This window comes from Schistocerca serialis, chromosome 4 (genome assembly GCF_023864345.2).
Source record: "Schistocerca serialis cubense isolate TAMUIC-IGC-003099 chromosome 4, iqSchSeri2.2, whole genome shotgun sequence".
NCBI classification, from domain to species: domain Eukaryota; kingdom Metazoa; phylum Arthropoda; class Insecta; order Orthoptera; family Acrididae; genus Schistocerca; species Schistocerca serialis.
The window spans coordinates 605,883,928-605,911,813 of record NC_064641.1 but is presented as its reverse complement, the minus strand read 5'-3'; the positions used below and the strand labels follow the sequence as shown (position 1 = coordinate 605,911,813).

Sequence of the window (27,886 nt, the reverse complement as noted above, 5' to 3'; positions counted from 1 at the left end):
GTAGAAAAAAGAATTTGGTCCTACGTAGTCTAATAACAGATCAACTCATTTCAGCGCCTCGATGTGCGTGGTAACTGGTTCCCTGGTCTAGAATGAAGTTTTCACTCTACAGCGGAGTGTGATCTGATATGAAACTTCCTGGCAGATTAAAACTGTGTGCCGAACCGACACTCGAACTCATGACCTTTGCCTTTCGCTGGAAAGTGCTCTACCAACTGAGCTACCCAAGCAGGACCCACGCCCCGTCCTCACAGCTTTAATTCCGCCAGTACCTCGCCTCCTACCTTTCAAACTTCACAGAAGCTGTCCTGCGAACGTTGTAGAATTAGCACATCTGGAAGAAAGGATATTGCGGAGACTTGGCTTAGCCACAGCCTGGGGGATGTTTCTAGAATGAAGTTTTTACTCTACAGCGGAGTGTGCGCTGATATGAAACTTCCTGGCAGATTAAATCTGTGTGCCGAACCGAGACTCGAACTCGGGGCCTTTGCCTTTCGCGGGCAAGTGCTCTACCAACTGAGCTCCCCAAGCACGACTCACGCCCCGTCCTCATATCAGCGCACACTCCGCTGTAGAGTGGAAACTTCATTCTAGAAACATCCCCCAGGCTGTGGCTAAGCCATGTCTCCGCAGTATCTTTTCTTCCAGAAGTGCTAGTTCTGCAAGGTTCGCAGGAGAACTTCTGTGGTGTTTGGAAGGTAGGAGACGATGCACTGGTAGAAGTAAAGCGGTGAGGACGGGGCGTGTGTCATGCTCGGGTGGCTCAGATGGTAGAGCACTTGCCCGCGAAAGGCAAAGGTCCCGAGTTCGAGTGTCGGTTCAGCACACAGTTTTAATCTGCCAGGAAGTTTCGGTTCCCTGGTCGTCTAGTCTTCCTCGGACAAGAAACAAGCCGCGGACATGTTACACGGATAGAGCCGCACATTTACCTGAAGATAAAATGGGAAGCAACGGAGACCATCGGGATTGAGGTCCGCATTGTCTTCCCGCAGTAAAAGAAGAGTGACAGTCATAACAGTTTATTCTAACGAAAATATAAGTTCTAATTACAATGAGACCCGTAAGGCTTCGTTCTTATTTTTTCAAAAATTACCGAACTGTACACGAATAAACCGCAAACCAGATAATGTGCAGCCAGATAATTCTGAAGTTGCTTCGTTTCTAATACGAGAACGTATTGAACAGCCCTCATATAATCAAAATGTTGGGTTTGAACAGCAAAGGATTTTACAGTTGCAGGAACACGAGTTCTCTGCTTGTTCTGCCGCAGTGATATAAGTTTGCACAACACAAACCTGTAGATTTTACGGCACCGTTCCTTGAAGAACCGGTGGCCAGGGGGGCAGTGCGTCCTCCTCGGCCTCACGTTCAGAATCCTGGCGCCATCAACCTCTGGAAGCGCTGGTCTCTGCGTTGTCGGACGTCGCGTGGCGGGCCAGAAATGACGCACGCCCACGACGTTAACTGCTCTCTGAGGAGCTACTAGCGCGAGGACGACTAGGACCACAGCTGCGAGACACATGTGCAGCCGCATCTTCACGGCCTGCCGATGGCACAAACACTGTGAGAAAAATCTCCCTGGCCCTCTCCGCACATGCGGCACTCTGCATATGCGATAAGCAGTGTTTATATCGCTGGGACTGTGTGTGTGTATATATATGTATGCATGAATGTGGGTCTGTGTGTGTGTGTCTGTGTGTGTGTGTGAGTGTGTGTGTGTGTGTGCGTGGGCGCTCGCGCGTGTGGGCGGACGGGCGTATTTGATTACACGAAAGAGACCCGCTCAGGCAACGGCTTCTGTACGAGTCGCTTTGCGTCATTTATCTCTGTAATTAAAAGGACTCCAGGCGCACAGGCTCAGTGTCTGTAAGAAAACAACAAGCCTGCACTGCAGAATGTTACACTCATATCAGCTCATCTACTTGTTCCTCTCAGTCAACAGCCTTTTCATTGATTTGCTGCAGAACTTTTTCTGCCTAATGTGCGCATCCAGCTATGCTGTACATTTGACCTTCGCCTTCCTCCGACTTTTTAGCCCAGCTATGCTGTACATTTGACCTTCGCCCTCCTCCGACTTTTTAGCCCTGTATTGCTCCTTTCATTTCAGAACCAACTACTTCTAGGTCCTCGCCAGCTTTCCAGGGGTCTGCTATTTCATTACGATTGTGGTTTTACAGAAGGGACACCTCAATTTCTGCTAGATAAATTTCATTTATCTTCCACAAAATAATATTTTGGTCGTCGTTACTCGAGCGATGAGACGTCATTCATCTCAGAAATGATCAACTATCCGTTGTAAACTACACTCTGTGTGGCTTTCTCGAGACGTAGAACTGGTAATTGAACAAGACATATCGAATGAACTAGAAAAAATTGGCATCGAGTCCCAAAGATTAGATTAGATTAGATTAAGACTTGTTCCATAGATCATGAATACGACACTTCGTAATGATGTCGAACGTGTCAGGTTAATAAAAGATGTCTGTGCAAGATATTACATTACACAAATTATTGCATGACACTAATGTTTAAGGTGTTTTTTTTTCCTTAATTTATACCTAAAAATTCAGCCAATGAGTAGAAGGAGTTGTCATCTAGAAATTCTTATAATTTATTTTTAAATGTTAGTTGGCTATCTGTCAGGCTTTTGATGCTGGTTGGTAAGTGACCAAAGACTTTTGTGGCAGCATAATTTACACCTTTCTGTGCCAAAGTCAGATTTAACCCTGCATAGTGAAGATCATCCTTTCTCCTGGTGTTATAGCTATGCACACTGCTATTACTTTTGAACTGGGTTGGATTATTAACAACAAATTTCATAAGTGAATATATATACTGTGAGGTTACTGTGAGGTTCCATAGATGTCTGCAGGATGACCGTGGGTGGGCTCCAGCAATTATTCTGATTACACGTTTTTGAGCAATGAATACTTTTCTACTCAACGATGAATTACCCCAGAGTATGATATCATATGAAAGCAGTGAATGAAAGGAGGTATAGTAAGCTAATTTACTGAGATTGTTATCACCAAAATTTGCAATAACCCTACTAGCACACGTAGCTGAACTCAGACGTTTCAGCAGACCATCAATGTGTTGCTTCCAGTTTAACCTCTCATCAATGGACACACCTAAAAATTTTGAAAATTCTACCTTAGCTACAGACTTCTGTTCAAAGTCTATATTTATTACTGGAGTTGTGCCATTTATTGTACGGAACTGTATATACTGTGTTTTATCAAAATTTAAAGAGAGTCCGTTTGCTGAGAACTGACTTAATAATTTTGTGAAAAACACCAAATGCGCGCGAGTTGGCACATTGGTAGACTTGCAGTTCGTATCTTCGTCCAATTATCCAAAATACACTACCTGACAAAAAGTATCCGAGCACCCAATATTGATGATTATATTGTGGTCTCTCAAACCTTCGCCATTATGACAGCTTCAAGTCTGATGGGGACACTTTTACTGAAGTGTGTGAATGTCAACGGTGGAATGGGATCCCATTCTTCCTTAAGAGCACAAACCAGTGAAGGTCATGATGTACGCTGGGGTCTGGAGCGAAATCGATGTTCTAACTCACCGCAAAGGTGTTCCATTGGGTTCAAATTGGAACACTGGGAAGGCCACTTCGTTTTAGGAATGTTATTCCCTGAAAAATGCTGTCTTGCGACAGGTTTCGTCGTCATGCTGGTACGGTCAGTCATCGTCTCCGAACTCTACCTCTATTGTACACAGAACAAATTGCTACAAAATATGTTTTCATCCTTCCACATTTACCCGCTTTCTTAATGACAGGTAAAGTTCCCCACAACTCGCCAAACCAAACCTTTCCAATCTCCGAATAAGTCGTCATCCACTGGCCACTGGCGTCGCTCTCTATACCACCTTAAGAGTTGCTTAGCGCTGATTATAGAAATGTGGCCCATTGAATCCCATTCTTTTAAACTGCCTAGGCACAGTGATTGTGCTGGCTGTACTCCTGGTAGCAATTTCGAACTCTCGAGTGATTTTTTTCCGCAGATTTCATGCTATTTTTTACAACCACCCTCCACAGTGCTCGACGATCGTGTCCTTAAGTACACGATGACTACGTGCTCTTGGTTTAGCCTGATGTATTTGTTCCTCAGGTGACAGACAATGACTGGTCCACGTTCTTAGTGACTGAACTCACCTGACCAAACCATCTAACCATTCTGCAGTTACTGCTTTTCTATTGACAACGCAATACACCCCGCTTCCTTTTATACTGACGGATCCACCTCTCGTGGCACTTAATGGCCAGATCCGCATTACATACAGGTGTTAAAATGCTTTTGATCAGATGGTGTAGATTTTCTGTAATTTCACTAAATCACTTAGGGCATAAGCCGGAGTCAGTCGTTTGTAATGAACAGGACGGATTCCCTACACTAATACAAGTTATTAAATCATCTGTAATGTCATAATCTGTGAAGACCATAATCCTCCTCACGATGAGAAGATTATGAGAGTCTGGAACCAAAAATCCAAATGTGAATGATCTTCTTCCCAGTCTTTCCCCCAATCCGTGTTTGTATTCCGTCTCTAATGACCTCGTCAACGACGGTACGTTAACATTCCTGCCAAATCTGCCTTCGAATCTGAAGTGGAATTTCTAAGGATTGTTTGGGGGAAGAGATCAAACAGCGAAGTCATCAGTCTCATCTGATTAGGGAAGGGCGGGGAAGGAACCATCCCGGCATTTGCCGGGAGCGATTTAGGGAAATCACGGAAAACCTAAATCAGGATGGCCGGACGCGGGGTTGAACCATCCGCCTCCCTAATGCGAGTCCAGTGTGGACATTATAAGTGTGAGGTTGAAGATACACGAAGAATATTTTGTTGTTGTTGTGGTCTTCAATCGGAAGTCTGATTTGATGCAACGCTGCACAGTAGTCCATCATGTGCTTGTCTAGTGATTCCTGTATAAGTACTGGAGCCTACATACACATGGACCTGTTTAATCCTTGACAGCCATATCTTGCTGAATCTCGTACAATATTCTGATTTCAAATGTAATGTGCTATCTCGAATACAATGACCTCCTTCATGCCAAGCAGCACGGTTTCCGAAAACATCGATTACGTGAAAAGTGACTCGCACTTTTCTCACATGACATCCTAAAAGCCGTGTTTCACTGCAAACAGACAGATGCAGTGTTTCTTGACTTCCAAAACGCATTTTTCGCAGTTCCATACATACGCCTATTACCGGTAGTAATTTCATATGATTTTTTTAGACAACATAGTTGTATGGAGATAAACAGTGATTAATTTCCTTATAATGAATTACTCAAAATGACAGCCACAATCGCATTATTTATCTTACCGCCAACTGGTTTCAACCCGCGATGGGGTCAGATATTTGGGTAGAAAAATAAATGACGATTTTTCATGTCTGATAGGATATAAATTACAGACTGGCAATAGCAAGAAAAGCGTTTCTGAAAAACGGAAATTTGCTAACATTTAATACAAATTTTACGTCAGGAACTCTTTCAGAAGACGTTAGTATGGAGTGCAGCCATGTACGGAAGTGAAATATGGACAACCAGCTGTTCAGACAAAAAGAGAATAGAAGCCTTTGAAATGTGGTGCTCCAGAATAATGCTGCATTTCAGATTGGCAGATCATGTAACTAATGAGGAGTTCTGAATCGAGCTGGAAAAATAACATACCTGCAGCATAACTTGGCTAAAAGAGGGGATTGGTTGACAGGACACGTTCTGAGGCATCAAGGAATCTTCACTTTGATAATGGAGAGCAGTGTCAAGGATAAAAAAACTCTAGAGGGAGATCAGTACAGTAGGTAGGCTCTTATGGTTATAGGTTGCAGTAGTCACATAGACCGAAAAGACTTGCACAACGAAGACTAGCGTGTGGAGCTGCATCGAAACAGTCTTCGGACTGAAGACACTGTCAACAACAACATTCGCAAATGAAGCAATTCGATAAAGAATCAGATGTTGCCTTACTAAAGGAACCACATTGTGTTCGACTGCTATGATTTAAACTGAGGTGACAGAAGTCTTGGGATACCTCCTAATATCGTGTCGGACATCCTCCTAACCGGAGTAGTGCAGCAACCTGACGTGGCATAGACTCAACAAGTCGTGAGCCATACTGCCTCCCTAGCCGTACATAATTGCAAAAGTGGTGCCGGTGCAGGATTTTGTGCACAAACTGAGCTCTCGATTACGTGCTACAGGTAATCGGTGGTATTCGTGTTGGGCGATCTGGGTGGCCAAATCATTAGCTCGAACTGTTCAAAGTGTTATTCACACCCATGGTGAACAACTCTGGCCCAGTGATATGATGCATTGCCACCCATAACATGAAATCCATGAATGCCTGCAAATGGTATCCATGTACTCGAACATAATCATTTATAGTCAGTGGTCGGTTCAGTTGGACCAGTGGACCCAGTCAATTCCATATAAACACAGGCCACACATTTATGGAACCACCACCAGTTTGCACAGTGCCTTGCTGACAACTTGGGACTATGGCTTCGTGGGATCTACGCCACACTCGAACCCCACCATCTGCTCTTACCAACTGAGATCGAGACTCATCTGGCCAGGCCTTGGTTTTCCAGTCGTCTAGAATCAAACCGATATGGTTACGATTCTACGAGAGACGCTGCAGGCAATGGCACTCGCGTCGGTCAATTGCTACCATAGCCCATTAACGCCAAATGTCGCCATAGTGCCCTAACGGATGCGTTCGTATTACGTCTCACATTTATTTCTGCGGTTATTTCACGCAGCACTGCTTCTTCGTTAGCACTCGCAATTCTAAGCAAACGCTGCCCTCGTTCATTAAGTGAACGTCGTCGGCCACTGTGTTGTCCATCGGCCGAACGGTGTGGCCGTGCGGTTCTAGGCACTTCAGTCTGGAACTGCGTGACCGCTACGGTCGCAGGTTCGAATCCTGCCTCGGGCATGGATGTGTGTGATGTCCTTAGGTTAGTTAGGTTTAATTAGTTCTAAGTTCTAGGGGACTGATGACCACTGATGTTAAGTCCCATAGTGCTCAGAGCCATTTGAACCATTTTTTGTGTTGTCCATCGTCAGAACTAATGCTTGAAATTTGGTATTGTCGGCGCACTCTTGACACTACGGATCGCAGAATATTGAAGTCACTAATGATTTGTGAAATGGAACGTCCCATGCTTCTAGCTCCATCTACGATTCCGCGTTCAAAATCTGTCAATTCCCGTCGTGTGGCCTTATTCGCGTCCGAAACCTTTCACATGAATCACCTGAATACAAATGACAGCTCCTCCAATGGACTGCCCTTTCATACCTTGTGTACGCTATACTATCGCCATTTATACACCGAAGCCCCAAATAAACTGGTATAGGCATGCGTATTCAAATACAAAAAAAATGGTTCAAATAGCTCTGAGCACTATGGTGCTTAACATCTGAGGTCATCAGTCCCCTAGAACTTAGAACTACTTAAATCTGCCTAAACTAAGGACGTCACACACATCCATGCCCGAGGCAGGATTCGAACATGCGACCGTAGCGGTCGCGCGGTTCCAGACTGAAGCGCCTACAACCGCTCGGGCACACCGGCCGGCATTCAAATACAGAAATATGTAAACAGGCAGAATACGGCACTGCGGTCGGTAACGCCTATATAAGACAACTGGTGTCTGGCGTAATTGTTAGATCGATTCCTGCTGCTACAATGGCAGATTATCAAGATTTCAGTGAGTTTGAACGTGTTGTTACAGTCAGTGCAGGAGCGATGGGCTAGAGCATCTCCGAGGTAGCGATGAAGTGGGGATTGTCCCATATTACCATTACACGAGTGTACCGTGAAGGTCAGGAATTCGGTAAAATATCAAATCTCCGATCTCACTGCGACCGGATAAAGATCCTTAGATCCTGCAAGAACGGGGCCAACGTCAACTGAAGAGAATCGCTCAACGTGACAGAAGTGCAATACTTCCGCAAATTGCTGCAGATTTCAGTGCTGTGTCAGCGTGCGAACCATTCAATAGGGTCTTTCGGATTTATGGACCACCGTGCAGGATTCGTGGAGTCAATTCCCTCTAGCACTACTTCAGACATTAGTCGAGCCCCTTGCTCGTCGTGCTAGCTGGCGTCCCCCTACATGATATTAGGCAAGTGTACCAGTTTCTTTGGCTCTTCAGTGTATATATGTGTACCGCTATCCCATGACTACTGTTACATGTGTGCAACAGAAATGTTAACCTAGAATTGAAAGTTTTCCTTTCGAATACACACCAGTTCCTTCATTCATCGACCGACATAGATACCTGTGCTTAGTGCCGCACTCTGTGAAGAATGGGCTGCCATTCCACAAGAAATCTTCCAGCACCTGATTTAACGTATGCCTGCGAGAGTGGAAGCTGTCATCAAGGCTAAGGGTGGCCCAACACCGTAATGAATTCCTGCATTACCGATAGAGGACGCCACGAACTGGTAAGTCATTTTCAGCCGGGTGTCCGGATATTTTTGATCACATAGTGTACCAGTCAACAATCGAGCCAATGGAAAGTAGCCACACTACCACAGCAGAAGAAAGCAAAACATGTGAGAATCACACATGGAACAGATGTTGGTTTGGTGTTCCGACGTGAATTTATTCCCCAAGGCACCACGTTTAGCAAGAATTACTTTCTTCAGCTGCTAGAACGATTCAGTTAAGTACTGCGGAAAAAACGACTTTTATTATGACGATTCAAGAAATAATTTTTCAATAGATCTTTACTGATATTTACTTACTTTTACTTGAAGTTACTTTCAATTAAAAATAAAAATATTTATATTGCAGGAGAGGCCCCAGGACGCTGCTATTCAGTAATTGTTTGAACCCTGCAAGGCATGGGGCATAAAGCGCAGGGTTTCGGACAACGTTTAGACAATAACAAAATGAGAAAATTTTTGCAGCAGTCCTGCTAGCCGAATTTGATCGCCTGTTACTTTTTCTAGTTCCTTACGAGTATATTTAACCTAAAAGGGAAGCTTTTTCAGGACAAATAAAAAATCCCACGAACTTGATATAAGCACATTGTTGTGTCACGTCAGTAAATGCGAACTGGCCGGAAACAGGAAAGTACGTTTACGAAAACAAGTACTCCGACCCAACTGATGACCTCGCTTGGATTACGGTTATAGTAGTGGCACCCAACCGGAGAAATTTTCACTAAGCCCCTCTGAGAGCAAGAAAGAAATTATACTACTTACGAGTTTCCTCCATAAAGGAGACGAAGAAAAGAAATTGCTACCTTGAGAGCAAAATTACGCATGTCGTAATAAGTAAGGAGAATACAAGAAGCATATTAGCACAGGAAAAGAAAGAATTCCTCGTCAAAGGAAGCCTAGTGGTATTAAGTATAGGTGTTAATTTGGGAAAGACATATCTGAAAATGTATGTCTGGAGCAGACCATTGTGCGGTGCTGAAAAATGGACTGTGGGAAACCCGGAACAGAAGAGCATCGAAGCATTTGATATGTGATGCTACTGAAGAATGTTAAAAATTAGATGGGCGAATAAGGCAAGGCATGACGAGGTTTTCCGCAGAATCGGCTATCAATGGAATACGTGGAGAACACTGAGAAGAATACAGGACAGGATGACAGGACGTGTTAAGAGATAACATCCTTAGTATTGTGAGAAGCTATAGAGGGTGAAAACTGTAGGGAAAGACAAAGACTGGAATATACCCAGCAAGTAAGTGAGAGCGTTGGGCTGCTCTGACAAAGGGAGGCTACAACGTTCGGATTTACTTCAAACTTTGTTCAACATAAGGTGCAAGTAATAGGGTGTAATACTTACACGATTTCAAGAAAATCAAACGAGAAGCTTTACGCGTCAATAATGTACCGGTGCGTTGCGACTCTCAGAAGAGCAGCTGGCGATCATGTGGTTAGCGTTCAACCTCAACAGTCCGTCGATCGCTGGATCGAGTCCTGCTCATCTTTTTTTTATTAAGATTTTTCCAACACTAATCATATTATTTCGTAACATGATTAAAAGACACGATTATGTTCATGAACGTTTAGAGAACATCCAGTGTTATTTGGCTGTTTATTAATTTTTATTATTACAATAACATATTATGCCACTTTTATTTCTATAGGCAAGTTGAAAACATTGTCAAGGGCCTTCAGACTGGTTCATATTTGATTGACAACGAACGAGAAATTGCTTCTTTTGAAGATGCTATTAAAATACATCCAATCATACATCGCACATTTTCGGCACCGGCATTTTCGTAAATGTTGCGTTACCTACGATTTGATTCTAAATTGTCAGAAGAAAGAAAATAAATTTCAGTTTGTCAACGAGCTTTGCTCAAAAATGGTATACATTCGATGCAGTAGATGCTGTGTTGTTCTATGTTTTCCGTATCTGTATGAAAAATATTATCCTGCAACCTGTAATTTCGGAAGCAAATACGACTATTAATCGTACATTTCCCTCTTATTCTGGCATATTTTAACTCATCGTGTTACTGAATAGCCGGCCGGGGTGGGCGAGCTGTTCTAGGTGCTACAGTCTGGAAACTCGTGACCGCTACGGTCGGAGGTTCGAATCCTGCCTCGGGCATGGATGTGTGTGATGTCCTTAGGTTAGTTAGGTTTACGTAGTTCTAAGTTCTAGGGGACTGATGACGTCAGAAGTTAAGTCCCATAGTGCTCAGACCCATTTGAACCATTTTTTTATTACTGAATATAATTATCTACACCATTATTTATCGATGTTTCACTTCGGCTTCCCGTTCTTGAAACCTGTGTCTGCAGATCGAAGCGTCCAGGTGCAATGCAGTTCTCGGTACCTTACCGACTGCAGATGTAGGGTATTTCGGTAATCACGACAGGCACACATTTTCAGAAAAACTCTATGCGTTTGGTCGTTTACTTGTCGACAGTTATCAATTTGATATTTGTTCCGATAGTAAAAAGTATCAAACAACCAAATAACATTGGACATTCAATGAAAGTTCGTGCACGTGTCGTTTCATCATATTGACGTTCAAATATATATGAAATAATACTACTAATGTTGAAAAAATATAAATAAAAAAACTTCTGAGCAGGACTCGATCCAGCGACCCACCAATTACGGAGGTTGAACGCTAATCACATGACCCCCACCAGCTCGTACTCAAGGTCGCAACGCACCGTTATATTACTTATGTGTAAAACTTCTTTTGCGATTTTCCCGAAATCGCATAAGTATTGCGCCTAACTACTTTCACATTATGTTGTCCCAATGCACTACTAAAAGTGCACAAAGTTTGAAGTAAATCCGTAATCCGAACGTGTTGGCCTCCCCTTGTGAGGTGAAGAGGGTGGCACAGGAGAGGAAGTCGTAGTGAGCCCCACCATACCCGTCCGAAAACGAATGCCAAAATAGCTCTGTTCCCCTTTCCGCCCTGATATCGGTGGCGAAAACTTCTTGCACCATCAGGATTCGAACCAGTGACTTACAGCTGAGTGTAACCCCACTCGTGAACATTAACTCTCTCGCCCATGTAATGGAGTACTTTAAAAGAAGAAAACTCTCAACTTATAATATAACCAACGTCACACTTCAAAATGGTATTTATAGTGGTGTAGCGTCACCGAGGAGTGACAGGTTATGTAAGTATATTTTATGATGCTGTAACTAAGTCTGCAGAAAGGGAAAACCTATGGTAGGACCAGCAGCTGCGCACACACCTGATGACTACGCGGCACTTGCCCATCAGGAATTTCTGACCGTCTGGGCAGGTGGGAATCCTCGGTCTTACATTGATGATCTGCGATATTTTCGGAGTCGTCGAATTCAGCGCCGGCGTCGCAGTCGTCTGTCGATAACCTCGCACAGTCACAACGTTGGCAGCCCTGTTCGAGGTTATCAGCGCGAACACAATCGCCGCCACTGCTGTCAACACACACCACAAGCGCATCTCTGCTTCACCGTCGCGGCGTCCGAGTCGCACTGGAAGAGAGGCCGTCTTGACTGTGGACTGCGTGTGTCTCGGGTCGCTCGGAGATAAGCAGAACAAGCTTCGCAGGAAGTGTGTGTGTCCATGTGATTACAGCTTGCATCCGCTCACATGGCGGCTTGACGAGTTTGTTATGTTGTTTCTCGTTACTTCCATAACAGTGTTAGTGAGGCGTATAGATTGCCAACAGATGTGACGATACTGACATCTGTTGGCGGGAAGCGCAGTTTGCTCAGCACAAATTAACTCCGAATGTGTTTCGGATTCCGGGGCACGTCAGTCAGTGTATACTGCTTTACTAAACCTTTCGTCAGTAAGATGGACCCCCGACGTCAAGTAATAGTCTCGAACATGTCACAGTAGCCTTGTATGCGCTTTCCTAACAAATGCACTGCAAACTATCGGAAATATCCAAATTTATCTACTATACGTTTAACACGATTATTTCCACTATTTATCCGTAATACAGTTCATTTCTCTACATTTGAGCGGAGCTACCATACACCAAATATTCAGTTCCTACGTAGTGTGGGATATCAATACCTATTGGCAGTCGAAAATTGCAACAACGTGAACGATTAACGCAGGTCGCATCAAACAGGGATTTCGGTGAAGAGTGGAACATGTAAATACTTCAAGTAACACACTTACAGGACAGGTGTCGAAAGAGAATTGACATCTGAGTCACATTTATAAAGGATATTAGAGAACTGAAATATCTGTCTCGTCTACGGTAGTAAACGTTGCACTGGAAATCACTGAACCTCTTTTATAGGCATATAGACATACGGATTATAAACGAGACAAATGTTTTATTTTCTGGATTACCGTCAATGTTTGACTGCAAACCAGTAAAGAACGTAGAATACATTTCAGGTTTGGGCACAAAGATGTACAGGCTGATTGTAATTAAAGCTAAACTTTCAAAAAGCTGAAGAAATAACACCACTGGTCAGAATGACGTCAAATTGGAAAAGAATAATACAGCTTTACAAGCAGAGCGCGATCATGCATTGAGACAGTCATGGCGAACGTCGTAGACGGGAAAGGAGGTAAAGCCGTGTACCCACTGTGTTTGTATCAACTTCAGTGGGTTGTGCGCATGGCAGGTGTTTTCTTTAAATGTCGTGTGACTAGGGCCTCCCGTCGGGTAGACCGTTCGCCGGGTGCCAGTCTTTCGATTTGACGCCGCTTCGGCGACTTGCGAGTCGATGGGGATGAAATGATGATGATTAGGACAACACCCAATCCCTCAGCGGAGAAAATCTCCAACCCAGCCGGGAATCGAACCCGGGCCCTGAGGACTGACATTCTGTCGCGCTGACCACTCAGCTACCGGGGGCGGACGTGTTTTCATCTACGTATTCTGACACACAGAGCGCCACCTATTGACCAGCTTCCACACTATTTTTTTTCTTCTGTCATAAGTTTTCCCCCTTCTCCGATAATATTCCGTCGCAATTTGACGTCATTCTGACCAGTGGTGTTATTTCTACAGCTTTTTGAAAGTTTAGCTTTAAATATAATCACCCTGCATATTTGCCACAGGTGTTATGACTGCCAATTCTCATTCAACCATGTACAATTACGACACCCTTTATTTCTTGATAGAGTTCCGTTCATCAATTGGTAAATACGGAACCCTTATATGATCACTTCCCTGTCCGTCTGTCTGTCTCTCCATCCACCTGTTAAGACCCCTTTTGCTCAAGAACTGGTAGAGAATGGTGCAAATCGCTCTAAGCACTATGGGACTTGACATCTGAGGTCGTCAGTCCCCTAGACTTAGAACTACTTAAACCTAACGCAACCTAAGGACATCACACACATCCATGCCCGAGGTAGGATTCGAATCTGCGACCGTATCAGCCCAGTGGTTATAGGGAAGAGATACCTAGTTAAAATTATGTCACATACTGAGGTCTACGGCCCTTGGCAGTGTAAGAGAGTTAAGCTTCTAAGTCAATACAATCGAAAGATGTGGCCGTTTGCCATTTGCTGTTCCTCTGTCTGTCCGTCCATCTGTTAAGACCCCATATTCGCAGGAACGGGTAGAGGTATCAAGTTGAAATTTATCTCAAACACTAAGGTTTACGATCCCTTGGCGGTATAAATAATTTAAGCTTTTAAGCCAATGCAGCCGAAGGATACGGCCATATGTATAACATATTCTGATACAAGTCAAAAATCTATAGATGAATTATATATGCATATCTCGGTCCTGGTGTTCTATCAGTATAACCACATACCTCGAAATTAAAAGATACCGGATCGAATCGCTATCTGACCACGGATGTATCAATCTTCCTTTTAACGTAGCCTTCACCTCTCAATGACATGAGAAGCCTCCAGAAAAGACATGTGGTTCGTATTCCACGTTGAATTGTAGGTCCCTCTTCCAAGTTGGGGTAAGTAGGGAAGGTTACGGGCACACAAGTCGCTGAAGTAGCGTCCAATAGAAAGCCACACAAAATTATTGTTGTCTATATTCATAATTAGGAGTGTACTGAATCCACAGAGCGCAAGTCATACTCGCTCTTGACCGGTTGTTTCTTTTCTTTTTTACATGCCTTTCCACTGGTTTCATCCCATCCTCCGTCTTTTCCTGTCCTGGGATAATTGTTTCATCTCTACGTAACTGATACATCCAAATCTACATCACTAAACGGCTAACCTGGTACACGATGCACAGCTCCAGTTGCAGGTTGCCTATCGAACGTCCTCCAGTAGCCAAAAAACTGATTTTCGGTGTTTCATATAAATACTGACCGAACTTAAAAATATAAAATGCTATCATAATGTGTTCATTAAGAGATACTCTGACCTGTCACATCAATGTGAACACTTCTCAGAAATCTGAATAACCTATTTTTACAGCGTGTACCAGCGAAAGACGTGCAGGAAAACAGTCAATGAGGGTTTGGATGGTACCGACATGGATGTGGATTCAGGCCGACTCTAGTGTCATGAACAACTACGCTAGGTTCCTCGGTTGAGGATCCACTGCGCGAACAGCCCGATCAAAGCGGTCCCACAGATTTTCGATCGGGGCTAAATCTGGTGAGTTTGGTGGCCACACGAGAATAGTAGACTCATCGTGGTGCACTTCGAACCACGCACTTAAACGGCGAGCTGTGTGGTACTTTGCATTGTCCTGCTGACAGATGGAATAGTGCCGAGAAAAAACTGGCTGCATATAGGGGTGGCCGCGGTCCCCAAGGAAAGATGCATAACTGTGTTGATCCATTGTGCCTTCTAGAATTAAGAGATCACCCAGGGAATGCAACGAAAACATTCCACAGACCATAACGCTCCCTCCTCCGGCCTGGACAGTTCCGACGACTGTTACTGATCCGTACACGCCAATAGCCAACTGTCTGATGGAGGATAGAACGTGATTCATCCGAAAATACCACCTACCATACACTCAGGGGACGCCTAGTTGCGATTTTGGTGCACTTTGGTATACTTTGTTGCTGGGAAACAGCAGCCAGGATGGGTCCACAAACCAGGCCCCTGTTGGTAGCCCTTTGGACCATTTGAGAGGTCAACGGCTCAACACTTGCACATCTATTCGCCCGTACACATCTCTGGAACGAATGGCTCTGAGCACTATGCGAATTAACATCTGAGTTCATCAGTCTCCTAGAACTTAGAACTACTTAAACCTAACTAACCTAAGGACATCACACACATCCATGCCCGAGGCAGGATTCGAACCTGCGACCGTAGCAGTCGCTCGGTTCCGGACTGAAGCCCCTAGAACCGCTCGGCCACCATGGCCGGCACATCTCTGGAGCCCACATATCTATAACGCATGGTGCACCACAATTGACTCGGTTTTGGATAGCGCCATTTTCCTATGCACAATACACTTTAATCAAGGCGGAACGCGAACAGTTTGCGAACTTAGCCGTTTTGGAAATGCTTCCACCCTAGGCCGGAAACCCAATGATCGTGCCGTTTTGGGCATTAGGTAAGTCACTCCGTTTTTGCATTACGACAACGACTGCACTGTTATCCGCGTCCGTCCCTTCCCCCGCCTCCCGTGACACGCTTTGTATACCCTCCACTGCTAGTGCAACCACCTGCCGTTCGTGAGTGGTTATTGCACGTTGACGTCTAACATAGGCGGTGGTCACATTAATGCGACTGCACCGTGCATAATCTTATGTTAGAAGTTTAACACAGAAAGACAGGTATTACGGTTAGCAACAGCGTATACGACTTCAGCTGTTGTTACTCATGGTGCCCAAATTACATGAAATATTTTCATTCAGGCCTTGAGAATGAGAACACTCAGCGACCTCCAACAAACTTTACATATAATTACAGCCCGCATCTCGTGGTCGTGCGGTAGCGTTCTCGCTTCCCACGCCCGGGTTCCCGGGTTCGATTCCCGACGGGGTCAGGGATTTTCTCTGCCTCGTGATGGCTTGGTGTCGTGTGATGTCCTTAGGTTAGTTAGGTTTAAGTAGTTCTAAGTTCTAGGGGACTGATGACCATAGATGTTAAGTCCCATAGTGCTCAGAGCCATTTGAACCATTTGACCCATATAATTACAAACCGTTAGGAAACTTTTTCTCCGTGGCAACCCCCCCACCTCCCTCCCCCCCTCCCTCCCCCCCCCCCACACACACACAAATACACACACAAAATTATTAAAGGAAAAAAAATATTATCGCTTACATTTTTTCTGTACATCAGTGAAAATGGAGTGCACTGATAGTATGGCATTGATACCAGGGAGAGTCCCTCCTGGGTAAGATCGGCCGCCGCCGGCCGCTGTGGCCGAGCGTTTCTAAGTGCTTCAGTCAGGAACCGCGCTGCTGCTACGGTCGCCTCGGGCATGCATGTGTATGATGTCCTTAGGTTAGTTGGGTTTAAGTAGTTCTATGTTTAGGGGACTCATGACCTCAGATGTTAAGTCCCATAGAGCTTAGAGCCATTTGAACCATTTTTTAGTAACGGCCGCCGAGGTGTAAGTCTTCACAGTTGACGACACATAGGGCAACTTGCGAGTCGACGATGATAAAGATAACAGAAACCCAGTCCCCGAGCGTAGAACATTCCCGGCCCAGCTGGGAACGGAACTCGAGCCCACTGCCTGGGAATCAGACGCGGTGACCACGCAGCTAAGGTGAATGGCATGTACTAAAACTTCAGCATCAGGGACGACGCTTAAATTTATTGCTTCCTTATTGTCATCTCTATTTGAAACACATTTTCCAAACGGTATGTGTACCAGTGAATGTACTTGCAAAGTCATATCGTTGCACGTAATGTGCTTCAGCAGGTATGGTGTCATAAACATTGAGATTCGTGGAAACTACTTACTGCTTGCGACGGAGCGCACATTATCCAAACAATACTCATCCTGTTTCAGATAATGAGACCACTTTGCTACTTCTAACAAACTTTAAACGTATTTTCAGACCTTTTGTAAAATTTATCTCGCTTTCATGCTTAACATCAAATATGTATCACATTAACTCAGTTGTAATGCTATCAGACGTTTGAAGCTGTTTTATACACAGGAGTAAGATTCTTTAAAGAACAAGTGGTGGGAGGCTTAAGGGTCCTCCATAATCTGCTTTGTATGTTTGTATGTTTCAGTCTCTACTATTCTTCCCCTCTGCTGCTCATTCCATCACAAAGTTAAATATTCCTGGAAGCCGTAGCGGGTGTCTCGCACTACACAGTAGGCAGAGTGCGATAATACTACAGGAATACCTATCATAACGACGCGGTAAATCGCTGGGCCGTCCCGTGGGAAAAGTTTGAGTGGGATACAGTAGTACGCTCTTATCAACGCACTCTTAACGTTGATCCTGTAGTCATTGCAAACGTTGTTGAAAATGTCTTTCCTCCATGACAAATATGGGCACATATATCCAACTACTCGTCTGTAATTTCATTGGTCGCCCACTCGCTTGTCCTCCCATCAGCGATTCATGTTTGGACTCGGACCACAACTATACCCCAGTAAATACTACCACGGAAAAGGGACCTACATTTTAACACGGAATATACAACATGTGTCGTCCTCGGCGAATTTCAACGCCACTGAGAGGTGTAATCTGGGTTAAAGGCTGGGCGAAGTATTCTGTGGAACGACGTGGATTTGATACTGCGACTACTCTCGTTTGCAGGCACACACTTTACCACTACACCTGCATCTGAGGGAAACTTCCTTAACCTGCAGCACACTTAAGACAAAGTGTTTATTACTTTATCGCACCCCGCTCGTGCAAAACAATCATTAAAAGCAAAAAGAATATCTATCGTTTAGGAAGGTGAGTTCTAATTCGTACTGCCTTTTAAAAAGTGGCCAAATTTTGTTGCACTGCGTCGTATATGGGGTCAAGCTGTGTGTTCTCACGCAGTGTGTTACTGTTTATACAGTACGGCAGTTGGCGGCGAGTGCTGGCAGAGTACACATGTAGGACAACATCTGCCATCCGCCCCAGTGACGGCCTGCCGCCCCGATAAGCCGACATCGCGTTACGTAAAGCGGGCGTTGTCCCTCTGACGCCTCAGACACATGTTCAGTCGTTCCACCGCGGCGTTAGTACATCAGTCACTTTCTGTATAGGGCGTTGGACCCAAACCAAACAAGCTCCGAAAAGGAGATGGCCTCGAACATACTTGATTTCGGGCTCGGTTTGGTGACGTGAATCGTCTCTGGGGTTATTATTGAAGCTTCTAAGGCATAGTAACATGTTCTTTACAGTGAAGACCATATAACGATCCACGGATTCTTTTTAACATGCACACATTTGAGAAGTAATTTCTCTAACAACTGGTCCTGCAGGAAGATACTGCCTGTCAGAAGACGCTATTTTATGAGAGATACGTTTTTGTTCTTGTTGTGGTTTCAGTCAAAAGCGTGGTTTGGTGCTACTCTCGACGCTGGTGCGACCCCTCCATTTCTGCCTGTCTACTGAAATGACAAAAGTCATTGGATAGCGATATTCACAAATACAGAGGGCAGTAGTATCGCGTGCAAAAGTTATAAATCGGCAGTGCATTGACAAAGTTCTCATTTGCATTCAGATGATTCATATGAAAAGGTTTCCGACATGATTATTACTATAATTATTATATAAGTTATAAAAGTTTTCCGACATGATTATGGTTGCATGACAAGAATTGACAGACTCTGAATGTGGAATACTAGTTGGAGCTAGATGCATAGGACATTCCATTTCGGAAATTGTTAGGGAATACAATATTCCGAGATACAAACTGTCAAGTGTGTGGCAAGAATATCAGATTTCAGGCATTACCGCTCACCACGGACAACACAGTGGCAAACGGCCTTCACTTAACGATCGAGAGCAGCGGCGTTTGCGTAGAGTTGTCAGTGCTAACAGACAAGCACCACTGCGTGAAATAATCGCAGAAATCCATGTGGGACGTACGACGAACGGATCCATTGGGACAGTGGGGCGAAATTTTGCGTTAATTGGCTAGGGCAGCAGACGATCTCAGCGAGTGCCTTTGCTAACTGCCCTACATCGGCTGCAGCGCCTCACCTGCTCTCGTGACCGTATCGGTTGGACCTTGCATGGTCAGATAAATCGCAATTTCAGGTCGTAAGAGCTAATGATAGGGTTAGAGTGTGGCGCAGACCCCACGAGTTGTCAACAAGCCAGTGAGCAAGCTGGTGGTGGCTCCATAATGGTGTGTGTGTTTGCGTGGAACTGATTGGGTCCTTGGGTCCAATTGAGCTGATTATTGAATGTAGATGGTTATTTACATCTACTTGGAGACCATCCGCAGCCATTCGTGGATTTCGTGTTCCCAAACAACAATGGAGTTCTTATGGATGACGGTGTGTATGTCACCGGGCCATAATCGTTGGTGATTGGTTTGAAGGACATTCTCGACATTTCGTGCGAATGATTTGACCACCCAGATACCCGGCATGAATCCTATCGAACGTTCATAGGACATAATCGAGAGGTCAATTGGTGCACAAAATTCTGCACCGCCAAGAATTTCGCAATTATGACGGCTACATCGGGCAAAAGGAGGTCCCACATGATATTAGGAGCTATCCCGTGAATTTTGTTCCCTCAGTGTAAATCCCTATGAACTTTCTCGCTGCAGTCAGGACTTAGTCTCTCTCTTCAAAATAACGATTCATCGATGTCTAAGGAGGCGTCCTATCAGCGATGCTCCAATAAAGTAGCAGAAAAATATCTTTTCCCCCAATAGATGTAAGCATCATATATGGAAAGCTTCTATTCTCTTCTTGTCTGAACTGTTTGTCGTTCACGTTTCACTTCCTTATAAAACTACATTTAGCAAATTTTTCAGAAACGATTTTAGGACTTAAATTTGTATTCGACGTTGACAAATTTCTCGTTCTTCAAAACACTTATCTCGCTATTGCCACTCTGCATTTTATATCCTCTATACTTCGAGCATCATATTATTTTGCTACCCCAGTAGCAATATTCAACTTCTGTCTTTAGTTTCTCATTTGTTGGAGTAATTCCATCACAACTGCCCTGCTGTGATTCGACTACGTTCGTCTACAGTTGTTTTGCTTTGGTTGATATTCACCTAATAACCTTTTCAAGACACTATCAATTCCATTCAACTGATCTTCCAGATATTAAGTCATCTCTGAAAAAATTGTAACGTCTCTCCATGTTATCCTTTACTTCTCGCACAATATATCAATTGAAGAATATCGGTGATAGGCTACAACACTTTATTTCTCCCTCCTCAACTACTGCCTCTCCTTCATGTTCTTTTACTCGCTTAACTCCAGTCTGATTCTTGCAGGACTTGGAGATAACATTTCACTTTCTGTGTTGCAATGAACAATATCAAAACTTTTCTCTACACCTCAGATGCTATAATTACAGCTGGATATGGGGCACTATTCCTATTAGGGAACAGAGTCGATGAATATCATCGCTTATCGTGTAACAAGTCGTATACTGGGTGTTAAACAATGTACGAATGTTTTGAGAGACGGTAGTTTTCAACGGAACAAGAGTAACATGTGACTGCCTTGGGCTCGAAACAACGTGCTTCCTGATATCTGAAGAATTTTTCATAGGATGAGCTTGGAGACTTTTGGTTGTTGATATGAGGACAGTCGTTGCTTTGGCGTTCTTTTAAAAGGGTCAACTGACTGTTAGATATCTTTATCACAGTGCTGTAAGCACAGGTAAGACTGAGTCTAGGGTAGTCTGCAGTCAGTTGTGCGGTACGATTTGTATTATACTGTAATTTTATTTATAATAGTGTGTGTTATTATACAGTAAACTACTCGCAACTCTCAGTAGATATATGGTCCCTTACGTGCTTACACCCCCCCCCCCCCCATGAACCATGGACCTTGCCGTTGGTGGGGAGGCTTGCATGCCTCAGCGATACAGATGGCCGTACAGTAGGTGCAACCACAACGGAGGGGTATCTGTTGAGAGGCCAGACAAACATGTGGTTCCTGAAGAGGGGGAGCAGCCTTTTCAGTAGTTGTAGGGGCAACAGTCTGGATGATTGACTGATCTGGCCTTGTAACATTAACCAAAACGGCCTTGCTGTGCTGGTACTGCGAACGGCTGAAAGCAAGGGGAAACTACAGCCGTAATTTTTCCCGAGGACATGCAGCTTTACTGTATGATTAAATGATGATGGCGTCCTCTTGGGTAAAATATTCCGGAGGTAAAATAGTCCCCCATTCGGATCTCCGGGCGGGGACCACTCAAGAGGACGTCGTTATCAGGAGAAAGAAAACTGGCATTCTACGGATCGGAGCGTGGAATGTCAGATCCCTTAATCGGGCAGGTAGGTTAGAAAATTTAAAAGGGGAAATGGATAGGTTAAAGTTAGATATAGTGGGAATTAGTAAAGTTCGGTGGCATGAGGAGCAAGACTTTTGGTCAGGTGATTACAGGGTTATCAATACAAAATCAAATAGGGGTAATGCAGGAGTAGGTTTAATAATGAATAAAAAAATAGGAGTGCGGGTTAGCTACTACAAACAGCATAGTGAACGCATTATTGTGGCCAAGATAGACACAAAGCCCATGCCTACTACAGTAGTACAAGTTTATATGCCAACTAGCTCTGCAGATGATGAAGAAATTGATGAAATGTATGACGAGATAAAAGAAATTATTCAGGTAGTGAAGGGAGACGAAAATTTAATAGTCATGAGTGACTGGAATTCGTCCGTAGGAAAAGGGAGAGAAGGAAACATAGTAGGTGAATATGGATTGGGGGGAAGAAATGAAAGAGGAAGCCGCCTTGTATAATTTTGCACAGAGCATAACTTAATCATAGCTAACACTTGGTTCAAGAATCATGAAAGAAGGTTGTATACCTGGAAGAATCCTGGAGATACTAAAAGGTATCAGATAGATTACATAATGGTAAGACAGAGATTTAGGAACCAGGTTTTAAATTGTAAGACATTTCCAGGGGCGGATGTGGATTCTGACCACAATCTATTGGTTATGAACTGCAGATTGAAACAGAAGAAACTGCAAAAAGGCGGGAATTTAAGGAGATGGGACCTGGATAAACTGAAAGAACCAGAGGTGGTACAGAGTTTCAGGGAGAGCATAAGGGAACAATTGACAGGAATGGGGGAAAGCAATACAGTAGAAGAAGAATGGTTAGCTCTGAGGGATGAAGTAGTGAAGGCAGCAGACGATCAAGTAGGTAAAAAGACGAGGCTAATAGAAATGCTTGGGTAACAGAACAAATATTGAATTTAATTGATGAAAGGAGCAAATATAAAAATGCAGTAAATGAAGCAGGCAAAAAGGAATACAAACGTCTCAAAAATGAGATCGACAGGAAGTGCAAAATGGCTAAGCAGGGATGGCTAGAGGACAAATGTAACGATGTGGAGGCTTGTCTCACTAGGGGTAAGATAGATACTGCCTACAGGAAAATTAAAGAGACCTTTGGAGAGAAGAGAACCACTTGTATGAATATCAAGAGCTCAGATGGAAACCCAGTTCTAAGCAAAGAAGGGAAGGCAGAAAGGTGGAAGGAGTATATAGAGGGCTTATACAAGGGTGATGTACTTGAGGACAATATTATGGAAATGGAAGAGGATGTAGATGAAGATGTAATGGGAGATACGATACTGCGTGAAGAGTTTGACAGAGCACTGAAAGACCTGAGTCGAAACAAGGCCCCGGTAGTAGACAACATTCCATTAGAACTACTGATGGCCTTGGGAGAGCCAGTCATGACAAAACTCTACCATCTGGTGAGCAAGATGTATGAGACGGGCGAAATACCCACAGACTTCAAGAAGAATATAATAATTCCAATCCCAAAGAAAGCAGGTGTTGACAGATGTGAAAATTACCGAACTATCAGTTTAATAAGTCACAGCTGCAAAATACTAACGCGAATTCTTTACAGACGAATGGAAAAACTGGTAGAAGCGGACCTCGGGGAAGATCAGTTTGGATTCCGTAGAAATGTTGGAACACGTGGGGCAATACTAACCTTACGACTTATCTTAGAAGAAAGATTAAGGAAAGGCAAACCTACGTTTCTAGCATTTGTAGACTTAGAGAAAGCTTTTGACAATGTTAACTGGAATACTCTCTTTCAAATTCTGAAGGTGGCAGGGGTAAAATACAGAGAGCGAAAGGCTATTTACAATTTGTACAGAAACCAGATGGCAGTTATAAGAGTCGAGGGGCATGAAAGGGAAGCAGTGGTTGGGGAAGGAGTGAGACAGGGTTGTAGCCTCTCCCCGATGTTATTCAATCTGTATATTGAGCAAGCAGTAAAGGAAACAAAAGAAAAATTCGGAGTAGGTATTAAAATCCATGGAGAAGAAATAAAAACTTTGAGGTTCGCCGATGACATTGTAATTCTGTCAGAGACAGCAAATGACTTGGAAGAGCAGTTGAATGGAATGGACAGTGTCTTGAAAGGAGGATATAAGATGAACATCAACAAAAGCAAAACGAGGATAATGGAATGTAGTCAAATTAAATCGGGTGATGCTGAGGGGATTAGATTAGAAAATGAGACACTTAAAGCAGTAAAGGAGTTTTGCTATTTAGGGAATAAAATAACTGATGATGGTCGAAGTAGAGAGGATATAAAATGTAGACTGGCAATGGCAAGGAAATCGTTTCCGAAGAAGAGAAATTTGTTAACATCGAGTACAGATTTAAGTGTCAGGAAGTCGTTTCTGAAAGTATTTGTATGGAGTGTAGCCATGTATGGAAGTGAAACATGGACGATAACCAGTTTGGACAAGAAGAGAATAGAAGCTTTCGAAATGTGATGCTACAGAAGAATGCTGAAGATAAGGTGGGTAGATCACGTAACTAATGAGGAGGTATTGAATAGAATTGGGGAGAAGAGAAGTCTGTGGCACAACTTGACTAGAAGAAGGGATCGGTTGGTAGGACATGTTTTGAGGCATCAAGGGATCACAAATTTAGCATTGGAGGGCAGCGTGGAGGGTAAAAATCGTAGAGGGAGACCAAGAGATCAATACACTAAGCAGATTCAGAAGGATGTAGGTTGCAGTAGGTACTGGGAGATGAAGAAGCTTGCAGAGGATAGAGTAGCATGGAGAGCTGCATCAAACCAGTCTCAGGACTGAAGACCACAACAACAACAACGTACTTACACAGGTGTCTTCATTTTTGTGATTACTAATACTGTGCTGTTTGTACATACGAATAGTTCAGTATTTTCTCGTTTCTCGTTCGTGCCTCCCGTTACAAAGAAAAGCCAACTGATTGCACAGTCACGGTTTTCTGTTATAATTCAACAAATGGAAGTAATCAGAGACGCTATGCCCTCTAAGCGAAAAAATAGAAGTGGAAGGATGTCATGTTATAAGCTGCTTGATCGACTTTCCTAGCGTCTTATGAATATAGGTCCACTTACAGACCGAAAGGTAAGTAACGGAAAGCCTGGCTTATTCTGCGCGGATGGGGCAGAGGAACTAACTCTACAATTAGTGTGCGACGACTGACTCGTTCCCTTTTCTAAGCGGTACTTCATAGACGATGCGAGATTCCTTACGACGAAGGAACAGATACATATTGACGTAACATCGACTAACTTCTATGAGCAAATGTTATGAATGGACGTCGTATGAATATATGTTGATCTCTCAACATGTGCTTCCTGACCCATGTTTATTTGACTTGTTTTCTGTTTCGATAAGTACTACCATCTCTCAAAATATTCGACTCAGACTTAAATGTGTCTACAGCACTGTGATAAATATATCTAAACACTCAATTCACCCCGTTAAAGGTACGCCAAAACAAGACTGTCATATCCACAACCAAAAGTCTCCCAGTTCATCGTATGAATAATTGTTCAGAATGTTCATACCTCAGGAAGAACGTTGTTTCGGGCCCAAGTTTGTCACAATCTTCTCTTGTTCCGATGGAAAGTACATTTCCGTAAGATATTCGTACTTTATTTAATACTCTGTATGTAAAATGGGAAGAGTGGGAGAGAAAAGGCAGTTACTAGATGTAATAAAGAGAAGAAAAAGAAATTGGATTGGGCATATATTAAGAAAGAATGACGGACTGATAAAAACAGTTTTAGAAGGTTATGTAGAAGGGAAAAGGAAGCGAGGAAGGAAGAGATTCCAGATACTGGATGACATGATGGACAGTACAACATACAGCAGCCTTAAGAAGGAAGCAATGGATCGCAGAAAATGGAGAGGCAAAGGACCTGCTAATATAGCAGATAACTGATGATGATGATGATGTAAAATGAATTATCTAGGCGCTTCAGTCTGGAACCGTGCGAACGCTACGGTCGCAGGTTCGAATCCTGCTTCGGGCATGGATGTGTGTGATGTCCTTAGGTTAGTTAGGTTTAAGTAGTTGTAACTTCTAGGGGACTGATGACCTCAGAAGTTTAGTCCCATAGTGCTCAGAGCCATTTGAACCATTTTTTAAAAAATGAATTAAATACACTAAAATGCGTTCGCAGTCGATGGAAACATCGTTTACAGGTAATAAATACAGTCCGTTTACCATTTGACAAACAAGAGTCTTATTAAAGATCTGCTGACCTTACACTACATGTAACTTAGAACACAAGAAGCAGTGTCTTCCTCATTTGAGAGTTGCCTATACGGAATTATCCGAGCAGGCAGCAACCTTTCTTTATACTGCTGTGTTCCATTTTCAGTTTGGTACTCCTGTTTCGTCGCATCATTTATCCTTTCATTACGTTCACGTACATTTTGTAAAAGATACAGTGATGTCACACAACGATAAAAGAACGTTAGCGCACTTGTATTTCGCACACTGTTTGCCATTTCGATTGAAAGTATTTCCATCTGACCAATTACTCTTCATTTGTGTTCCCGAATGTACGAATATAAACTTTTTTGGCTATAGCAGAGCTACACCCTATAAGCCCAGAAGTACATAAGCATATGTGTAATTATATCCATCACCAGATTGTAAAAACTCCGTTTTCTGCTTACGTTTGCAGATGAATGGCCATTTTGTCCAAACCACCCGGTTCTTGCAGGAACTGTCCCGTTCTGTAACAGTGAAAAGGATTTTAACAGCGAGACGCAGCCATTAATTACGCGTAAAATTAGTCGTCCGTAATGAATGGTAATACTGCCTATCCAGTAGTAGGTGGGTGTTGTTCATACACTGATCAACCAGAACATTAGGATCACCTATCTAACAGCCGGTATGTCCACCTCTGGCACGGATAACAACGGCGACACCTCGTGGCGTGGAAGCAGTGACGTCTTGGTAAGTCGCTGCAGGGAGTTGGCACCACATATGATCACACGAGTTCCTAATTCCCGGGCAGAAGAGTGATAATCTCTGACTCCCCGTTCAGTTACATCCCCGATATATTCTATCGGGTTCAGATCTGGTGAGTTGTGGGGCAGTACATCAATCGGAAATCACCACTGTGTTCCTCGAACCACTCCATCACACTCCTGGCCTTGCTACATGGCGCATTGTCTGGTTGAAAACTGTCACTGACGTCGGGAAACGGGATCGTCATGAAGGGGTGTACGTGGTTTGCAACTAGTGTACGATACTCCTTGGCCCTCATAGTGCCTTGCACGAGCTCCACTTGACCCATGGATGTTCATGTGAATGTTCCCCAGAGCTTGTTCTCGTCCCGTAATAGAGGTGACAAGGAGCTGTTTCCCTGGAAGGTGACGGATTGGCGCCCAACCATTGGCATGATGAAGAAGATGTCGGGACTCATCAGATTATACAACGCTCTACCACTGCGCCAACCTCCAGTGCCGATGGTCACGTGCCCATTTCAGTCTCAGTTGCCGATGCGGTGTTGACATTGGCCATGCATGTGTCTTTGGCTGCTGCGGTCAATCGTTAGGAGTGTTCGACGCACTGTGTGTTCGGAGGAACTTGTTCTCTGCCCAGCATTAAAGTGTGATGTTGGTTCCGCCACAGTGCACCGCCACTCCTCTTTTAGCGGTCTGCCCAGCCTACGACGTCTGACATCTATAATGTGGGGTGGCCGCCGAACCCCATGACGTCTGGACGTAGTATAACCTTGGTTTCGCCACGTGTTGAAGGCACTCACCACCGCACTCTTCGAACACCAGACAAGTCGTGCAGCTTGCAAATGCACTTGCCGAGCCTCCAGGCCCTCACAATCTGCCGTTGGTCAAACTCAGATAGCTCGGCTTCCTCAATCTACACATCGACAGCACGCTCACTGATGCTACAAGCGCCATGCGTGTCTCACTAGAAGACATTCCTCGCCAGTTTGCACCTATATCGCTTGGACGAGTTTATATCGATATCAGGTCAGTGTTCATGATATTCTGGCTGATCAATAAGTATTGTTCTTTAGAACTAACCTTAATTTCCCAGAACACCGATGCCCTGCTTGAGAC

The 27,886-nt window shown here is 43.9% G+C and overlaps 1 protein-coding gene across 1 annotated transcript in view; it reads right to left on the bottom strand.

The window, feature by feature from the left end:
* The window catches only part of LOC126475405 (uncharacterized), a 73,445-nt gene that overhangs the window by 12,980 nt on the left and 32,579 nt on the right, over nt 1-27,886 (bottom strand). The gene's annotated exons all lie outside the window — the stretch shown is intronic.